Below are 9,761 nucleotides of genomic sequence, written 5' to 3'. Positions count from 1 at the left end.
TCTTTCTCTCCTAGTGTGTGTGTCTCTGTGTGTGTGTGTGTGTGTGTGTGTGTGTGTGTGTGTGAGAGGCTTGGCAAGGCAAGAGTTGTCCAGCCTAAGGGTGACGCATAAGAGCCAACTGATGCTATATGAGGCATCACGCCTGAGAGAGGGGAGAGCAGCACTTTGATCCAGAATAGAACAAGCCAGAAGCTACAGTATGACAATAGGAGAATTTCTATGTGATAACTTGTGTTGGATGGGAACATTATGCATAGCTTCGGATGTGTCATCCCAGCAGGCAGGAGCTACAGTTGTCATTAGTGGTTGTCTCCTGTTGTGTCTCTTGAGGGACATGCTGCTAGAGAGCGTAGATGTTTTCTTCTCTAGTCCAACAGACACCATAGCTTGTTGTTCACATCTCCACTGACTCATATATGTATGGATAAAATGGCATGAATCATATTATGTTAGCTGTGAGTGTTAAGTCTTTTCACGCAGACAGTGGCTACCCGTTGCAGATTCCCCCATCAGAAATGTCACTTATTAATTAGTCTGTCTTGTTTTGCCTGACATCGGTTTATTACAGGAGATAGCATCACAATTATTATTAATAGGTGCTTATTAAGGCGGTCCTGGTGATGGATGTAAAAAACTGCTAATGTGCCAGAATTAAACCAGTCTACCTTCAGCAGGAGACTGAGTAAAGCTTTGAAAAGCGCCTCCGAGCTTCACATCTGGTCGTCAGCGTTTTCTTTCCATCTGCTGCTGTAGTCATATACTGTCATGATCCCCATGTGCCCACAGCGGGTGTCCAGCTCACACGTGTTGTAAAGAGTTTCCCTATTAGTCATAGCATTACACGTAACATTACCTCTGATGTACACTTTTTCCATTGCAATGAGTTTTCCTAATGGTTTCCGATGGCAAAGATGGCATGACGAACCATCTGAAAATTCACATTTACCCTTTTTTTTCTACTCGGTTCCACAGTATGGTGATAATGTAATACATACATGACAGGCTTTACCACGGAATATTATACTTAATATTTTATTACAAAGATGGTCACTACAGTTTTTTCCCCACAGTGGCTTACTTGGCTTTGCTGCATACCTAATTTATACAAAGGCATGATTTCCAGCAGATATTTTACTTGAATAATTTGTGACTGACGGAGGATGTTGTGCACTCTGTGTCAGAGAGGGAAACAGAATTTAGAGAAGCAAGAAGTGGAAGAAAGCCTGAAACTGCTGTCTCACCAGCTCTGTGGGGATTCCGACTGTAAATAGCCTGATATTAAGGTTCTTATACAACATTTCTTATTCTCATATAGCGGTGGCAACTTATACCAACTGCAATCAAAGTCTTTGAAGCCGTTTTTCAGGAGTTAATGAGAGTTAATGAGCTCTTAGATGTTTGGCAAAGACTGTCAGAATTAACATTAAAGGGATTGGAAATGAAATAATTTAGTAAACACTCCATTCATGCTGGGATTGTTGATTTTAAATTGTAATCATGTGTAGTACAAGTAACAATGCACCAATGCACTGTACAGATGTTTTGCATTTGGGAGCTTTGCTGAAATCTATTGTTGCTACCAGTCTATTCTCCAGCTACCACCACAACCACAATGTGATTCATCCCACTGTGTCCGCGATCACAGGGGCTGACTCACACACACACACACACACACACACCGGCACTCACACAACACAAACACCCAAAATTATGCATGTACGTAGATACGGGAAAGCAGCTCCACACAAACACACCCACATACATATTTATAGTAACACACACACACACACAAATTATAAGGGCTTTTTTTCCAATTTCCTTTTTAGTGCTACGATGTATGTTGTGTTGAAGAGGGTGCACACAGTCATAGCTAATGCAGTCCTATTAGCTCCGAGGTGTGTGACTGTGTAGCCACTTCTCTGTTTGTGAATATGTATTCGGGCTGTCAGCTTTAAATTCAAATTGGAACTGCAGTTTGAACTTGGGAACAAATCAAGTAATTGTGTGAGAAGATGGAGTCGTTTTTCGGAAACCACATTCATGGTCAAGAATGAGCTTCCATTCTTAAACCTTACAGTTTATAAGCACAACGGGCCGTGTCTTCTGCTCCAACAAGGTGCTTTCGGATAATGCAGTCATGTATTATGTACCCCGCTGCTTTCAGAAACATAGGGCTGTTATTGTTCGCTTCGCTAGCGTAAAATGGTGTAAACTAGCAAGCTGTGCTGACCAGATAATTATGACACCAGACTTTCGTAATGTAATGTGAGGAAGCGTTTTGGACTCAATAACATTGAGGGCAAAAATAAAGGAGGATAAAGAGAGGGCTGTTAGCTGACTTTGTAAAATGCAGCTTCCTTACGTAACTTTAGCTTAACGTCAGTCAAGTAAAGCCGCAGGGGAACAAAGTCAATTCTACAACATTAGTTTCGGATTAGGCATGTATGTTTATGTGTTAGTTCTCATTCATTCAGACTTGTTTTTTTGACAGTGACAGCCCTAATATGTACTGTTTATTACAGAGGAGTATGACGGAAGTACTCCATTGTGTGCCGGGCTTCTCATTTTCCTTCCCTGAACGTTGTTTACTTTGTAACAAAACCGCCTTTCTCACCTTTCCCACGTGTTTCAGATTCACCCTCTCACATTGCGTTCCTTGGCAGTGTAGTTTGTTCCAGTGCCATTTCTTGTGCCAGTCACTGTCAGTGCTGGTTTTTGTATCATACAAACCACTTTAGTAGTGGTAATTGGCAGTTAAATTGGCACTCCTCGAAAGTAAATCGTCTTGGAGTGTGAGCTATTCTGCTTTAAACAGACCTTTGAACATACATAATTACAGTCCAGAGACACCCAGAAGATGCACTGTGTGATTTAAAATTTCAAATGTCCCAATTATTACACCAATAAAGTGTTACTCTGTAAAACCTGTAATGAGGGAAAAGTAAAGTACAGCCTGCCCATCAGTCCATCCATCTGTCGTTGAGATTTCGCATACAGAGAGCTTCTCTTGCTGTTAGTCTCGGAGAGAGGAGGGAACATATTGAGATCTGAGGGAAGAAGTATGCACCTCAGACTTGAAAGAGGTACATCGAAAACCCAAGACACTTTGATGTTGAAGTGTAATTTGTATACATGACACCATCCCTCAAAACCTGCAGTGGAAAACATTTTATTATTATCATAATGCAGTATACCATTAAAACCCTGTCGTGTTATTTCCCCGAGCGACTCATATGCAAAATATCAATGTCAGAATGGAATCCTAAAACTTCAGCCTATGTATAGTTTGTAGACTGAAAATTTGGGTATCCATAGCAGCTCAAACATCACAACGCAGACACGTCCCTGTGAAACACTCCTTCTAGCACAGGTGCTGAATGTACTGCAGGGCTCTTCAGTGTGGTATCCATGTAATCTGTTTACAGCAGAGGCAGCAGCCTCCCTCTCTGCCCCCTTCAGTCCTCTTTGCTGACTTTGTGTAAAGGAGAAGTAGCCATTTAACTATTCAACAAGTGTCAGGATGTTAGAAATACTACACGTACACTCTGGAGCAGAAAACACACTGGCATGACTCACACAGTCCTGACAATTATATTGACTCTTGCTTAGGAGATGAGAGTAGAGCAAGTTCCATTATCATATTATATTTAACAGGGCAAATGGATTACTGTATCATCAAGTTAATAGCAAACAGTGTGTTGTGGGTTTAACATTTGTACCATATGTATATATTCTACTTCAAAATGGCTCAAAAGTAATGCGTGCATGCAGAATAGGTCTGGTGTTAGAATTTAATTCCTGTCTGATTAAAGAATGAGAGGACAAGAACTATAACCAAGCAGTCAAGTACTAATAATACACATTGCTATGGACGCAATTTAATTTCAGTATAGAAGGCTGTAATGGGAAGGAAAGCCAAAATTCTCCTATTTTATCACAAAGTTAGAATATATAAAATAATTTGATGATATAACTTTTGGCTTCACTATTTTCTGATGGATTATTGACTAAAATATTAATTAGCAATCACACAAGCAATGTAGCTCCATTTGTAATCCCCCTGTCATGTTTGAACATAATCAACACAGAGCTTTTTCAGATGGGTGACAAATGGAACGAAAAATCCACATAAAGGCTTGGAGCAAGGTGTTGGGTCTTGATGAGCCTCCTAAACAGCTTCAGGGCTCCTTGTTACAGATTCTTCAAGTCTCTGGTACTCTGATCTTTATAACTACCAACCAAAACCGCTGCCTCATTCGGTGTTTGGTGATGGCGGTAGAGTGTGTCGCCTAACATCGTCGTCCAAAATAGGTGTTCAGTTGGTTTGCGATCTGGTGACCAGGCCATAGCGTATGTGACCCCTTGTGTCCTGTGTGGCACTTATCCAGGTTTTTCCTTTAATCTGTCACTTGTCTGTCTGTTTGAAAACCCCAAACCAATTACATCCAGATATATGAACAGGGAAATGTTCGAGATGACATGTCTAAAATAATTGTAAAAAAGGGTCTTTTTACAATACAGTGCAAAATGTCCATGTCTGAAAGGGGCTTAACAGACACGATTCACTGTCCTCTCTCCTCTGTTAGTCTGTGTATATGCCTGCGTGTCTGTGTGTGCTTTGTGCTCAGCTTGATGTCTTTGTATGTCTCATCTGTAAAACTGCAAAATCAAAGATCATAACTACTGTTCATCTCTCTCCTGTCAAGTCTATTCAAACAAACCTCACCATTACCACCAATTAGAGTTACAGCGCTCTGTGTCAATCCACACACACAACAGATCACCACAACTCCAGCCCAGCCATCTCTCCCGCCTCTGCGAGACAGCCTGCCCCCCTCCCCCCCATCTTCCCCTCATCCTCCCATCATCCTCTGCCGCCGTTACAGATGGTTTCATTCCCCAACACATTAATAACGCATCATCCAGATGAATGAAGCTATATAATACCTAGCGTTGCCAATAATCCCATAGGTAAGAGGCTTAGCAGACAGCCCTGAGAGAGAGACAGAGAGAGAGACATAGAGAGATAGGAAGACGAGGCCGGGTGGGGGGGGGGCTGAATTAGTTTTATCTGTAGTCGGGTATCCATGTTGATATTTAGCATGGAGCTAAAATTCTACACACACACACACACCCACACCCAGAGGTTTGGACTACACGGTCACCATATGGAGGGGTTATTAGGCCAATCGCTCAAGTCCCTCGCTGTTTAGTAGTTGCAGGGTTATCCCTTTAAATAGATCTGCTGTATATTTTATCAGAGATCAGTGCCAACTGCTTTAAGTGATGTACTTGAATGACATCATTTTCTGAATTTGTCATCATATTGAACTGCTTAATACGTTTTTTTTATTAGTCAAAGGACACTATTGTAAATATTTATTATTATTATATTTTTATCAGATTATTTAACTTTAACTTTGATTCCAACATTCAGTCTCTGAATGTAAGTACTATTGTCAATACAAAAAGAACTTTGTGAACTTTTGTGAAAACTAAAACTCAGAGTACCGCATAATCAGGTTTGAATTTTTAAGACGATGCGCACAGCATGTGTTTCAGAACCTAATCTGAAGTTAAAAAAAAAGCATTTTAACTTTAAAAAAAAGCCCCTGAAAACTTGGCTTAGACTTTGCACAAATGTATAACAGACAATCTGTTACAAACTGGAGGTATGAAGGAGTTTGAAAGAGGTTCCGTTTACCAAACGGGGGGGGGTCTAACCAAAGACTCCAGTTGCGTTATAGGTAATCTGGGATCCAGCATTTTTGGATATTTGACTCATACTCAGGACTAAAAATCAGCATATTTCAACCTCTGCTGCACATATTTGGACTACCCTTCCACCAACGTTAATAGAACTGCAATACTAAAATGCTTGAGTATCTTTTTAAGATTGGAAACCAAGTTTTATGGAGCTTGAAGCTCACAAGTAAAAGTATACTTTTAAGCTTTTGGCTTTAATCTCCAATTATCCCTTACAACATCAGATTTTGAAGTAATGTATTCAACAAATGCATTTTTTTAATTTACTGATTCCTTTTGAGCATGAAATTACTGCTGCTGAACAACATATCACCTCTGCTGAAACTAACCTTTATTCATAACCAGCAGAGGGACAATCAGTAGTAAAAAAATTACTGCCTTATTGATTGTGTTTTTATACACAGATTCTGCAGAGACCTGTATTTTAGAGAGGATCATATGTTTTGTATCTTTATGTTGTAAGCTGCCAAGATAGAAGGTGTGACATTAGGGAGAAGCTGCACTAGCACTTTCCCATCATGTCAGATTGCCTAGACTGGCAGTCATATATCCTTTTTGTTGCTTTTGTCTTTACAGTTTGTATTGTATCTATAGCATCTATATTGTAGCCCCAGCAGAATGGACTTCAGTAAGAGATCATTAGACAGTAGGGAGCTTGTTTGTCTCTCAACCATAGTGGTCACATCACACTGAAAAACACTTGACAGCCTTGTCCTTGTCGGGAAGCATACAGCAGATTGCCCACTTCCCTGAAATTGCTGCATTGCCGCGACACAGACATGCAACATGCTGATCCACATGTAACACCCAACTGCACATGAACATGTAATCACACCCACACAAAGTAATGACACTGAGCATGAGCCACTGCCTTGCTATCTCCTCCTCAACACACCATACACTAATCCCCATGAATTGTGTTATTCTAATAAGACAGGGGGGTTTGTGAGAAAAAGAAAAGAGTACGTGGCAGTATGGTGAGGACACAGGGCGATGACACGTCGGTTGGGTAGAGATAGGGGCGATCCGGCCTGTCAGGGAAAGCTTTTGTCCTTCCAGTCCCGTAGAGCAAGAGGAGAGGAACTGACAGCGGCGCTTTTCTTCTTTTCCTTCCTCCTCCTCCTTCTTTTTTCTTCTTCTCACTACTGGAGCTGAATGCCAACAGCCCAGAAGACTTGTCTCTATCTATGATTAAGAGAGAAAGTGAGAGGAGAAAGAAAGAAACAGAGATAGAGACAGGCATAGAATGCAAGGGACAGATATGCAAGACAGAAGAAAGCTGGAAAAAATGTTTTTTGGGGAAAAAAGAAAAGATAAACGTCTCATCCCTTTTACAAATCCGACGTCAACTCAAATCCCGGCGTAATCCTCAGGAGAACCCGGTTTGGTTTGAAGGCTTGTTAGTGTATCTTGGGCCCGGCTGGCAAAGACTGTGTGGTTAGAGACCATTTCTGGAAACTAACCTGAGTCCAAATGGCCTCCATGCATGCAGGGATCAGGCCTGTAATTTTCCCCTCTGTTGGTGAAGTTTAGGATTTAGAGGTAGGCTGATGCCAAGTAACTGATCAAGCTGGTTTTATCAAGCATCTCTAAGTAGGAGCTCTGATTTAGGATTAGACTGAAGAGGATGGTTGAGGGAATCTGCCCAATAATCCCAGTTCTTTACTGCCACTTGAAACAGGTTGTGATTCCACTGGTTTAATTATTCACCCTGATGGATCCTTGCTTCTGTTGGAAATTTCTTCGAATTTTCCACATCTGGATAATATTTCATAGTAGCCAATGCTTTGTAATGAGAACATTTGTTATGTTTTGTTATGCTATTCAAGTAGATTTAGATTCTGAAACAGGCCAATGATATAATCATCATCATCAATGCAGAGAAATTATGCAAAAGGTATACAGTGTTTCATTGTATGCAATGGCGCCGCTACAGCTGTGCGTTGAACCTCAATGCCAACCGAAGTACCATAACTTGGCATTAAATGTCTTGTCAGTTTTTTAATTTTATTGATTTATTTGATCAGATAGTCCCTTCCTGTGTGTCTACTTGTGTTTGGACACATTCTTGGTCCTTTCTACAAAGTCCGCCATGTTGAAACACCATGTTTCTACAGTAGCTAGAACAGACAAAACAAACACTGGCTGTAGATAGGGCCTATGAACTTTTACGACCACCTAGTTTCTTCTACACAATTGGAAGGGGAGGGTGAGGCAAGAGGTATTCAGTTGGTTAGATGACACTAAGGGCCCATCCACACGAGTACGTTTTTGNNCAGCTACCGTAGTTTCTCCTACACACCTGGAACGGGAGGGTGAGTCGAGGGGGTTGTAATCTGCAACTACAGCGCTAAATGCCACTAAATCCTACACACTGGTCCTTTAAGGCTACATAAAAGATGGTAAAAGGAAACACTGGCAACATGAGAATTCAAGTGGTAAATATATCCTGTAAGAATACCTTGATGTGGTAGTATTGGCCTACTTTGGCCTAGAGAGAGAACTACCACATGTTTCACTCATTACATACTCATGACACAGTTACTGGTTACATTATGCATAAGTGAAACAAGGTTTGGGTATATGGTCAAGGTTACGTTGAGTAATCGCTTTCTTAGAGGTCAGTAAAGCAGTTCAGCTGAGGTTGCCTTTGCCTCAGGGCAGCCACTTTTATGAGATGTTGCAAGGACACACTGGAGACAGCCAGGATGCACTAGTTATATATACACACCTGCAAAACATCCACACGAATGCATACACGTGCATACACACTCTCACACACTCTTCAGCGTCCCCTCGGTGCTAAACGCGCACACCTACAGAATGCATAAAATCGCAAAATACTCTCCTTCCTGCATCACAAAAAAACACTCACACAATCTCCCTCTCACAAACAAACACACACACACACACACACACACTTGCACATACACAGTGGCCTCTATCTCCCTGCTCCTTCCCCCTTGGCTCATAGACACACACACGCATTTTGAGAGTAAATAAAATTATAAAACACTCTGTGCACCACATGAATAGCTACTCTTCACCGCCAGGACAAGCCGGAGAGAGCTCTTACTCATTACTGAACAGGTGTTTTCTCCGTCAGCAGTGCATCTAGACCCTGTCTGTCCTTCCTGCCCGTCTCCACTCTGCCGCAGGCCTCAAGTGCAGAGCTCGTAAGCTCTTAACGCGCACGCATGAACATCGTCACGTTTGCCTCCTTCTCCTTGACTACTTCCTCACCCTCTTCATCCCTGCGTGCTCCCACTCCTCCTCTCCCCGGTCGTCCTCTCCTGCCTCCCCTTCTTCTCCCATCTCAAGTGGAGATGTCTTACCGCACCACCAAGTCGCTTGCTGGTCCTCCAGACACCGCAGGCCTCCCAAATCAGCTTCAATGAGGAGCCCTGCAGAGGCTGTCGCTGCCGGGGAGAAATTGCGCTGTAATTGAGCTGCTTGATAATAATACGTTCTTCTCTCTGATTTCCTACCAGCAGTGAATCATCAACACCATCATCATCCTGCCATCACATCAGCAACGCTCCGCAGACGCTTCCACGCTGCCGCCGTCGGAGTTGACCTGCTCTTTCATATGACTCTCTCTCTCTCTCTCGTCAATTGCTCTCGTTCCACTTATTTTATTCCCATTTCCTGTCCCTTTCACTTTTCTCCCACTCCGTCCTCGCCACTACACTCTCCTCTCATCTGTCTCCAACCATCCTTCCCGTTTCTGTTCCATTTCATTGGACGGCATGCCTCAGAGGTATACAGAAATTACAATGTACCAAAAAAAAGTGTGTGTGTGTAGGGGGAGGGCAGTGGGGGAGAAGATAATTAGGATGGGTGATTGTGTGAGCACAATGTCAAATGCCTTTTTGCTTGGTACTTAAGGCATTCATGCATCTATGGCAGGAAGCGGGGAAGCTTGATCATTTTAGTACAACAGTTTCCGTTTTTAGGAGAGGATCTGAATTTGAAACACTTTGAACATTTAACCG

At 42.1% G+C, this 9,761-nt stretch overlaps 1 protein-coding gene across 1 annotated transcript in view; it reads left to right on the top strand.

The window, feature by feature from the left end:
- Nucleotides 1-9,761, top strand: part of xylt1 (xylosyltransferase I) — a 71,477-nt gene that overhangs the window by 750 nt on the left and 60,966 nt on the right. The window lies entirely within an intron of this gene.

Source organism: Morone saxatilis, unplaced genomic scaffold (genome assembly GCF_004916995.1).
Source record: "Morone saxatilis isolate NCDOM2014 unplaced genomic scaffold, NCSU_SB_2.0 Contig17, whole genome shotgun sequence".
In the NCBI taxonomy this organism is placed as follows: domain Eukaryota; kingdom Metazoa; phylum Chordata; class Actinopteri; family Moronidae; genus Morone; species Morone saxatilis.
The sequence above is the reverse complement of the archived record's forward strand: the minus strand, read 5'-3'. Positions and strand labels throughout refer to the sequence as shown.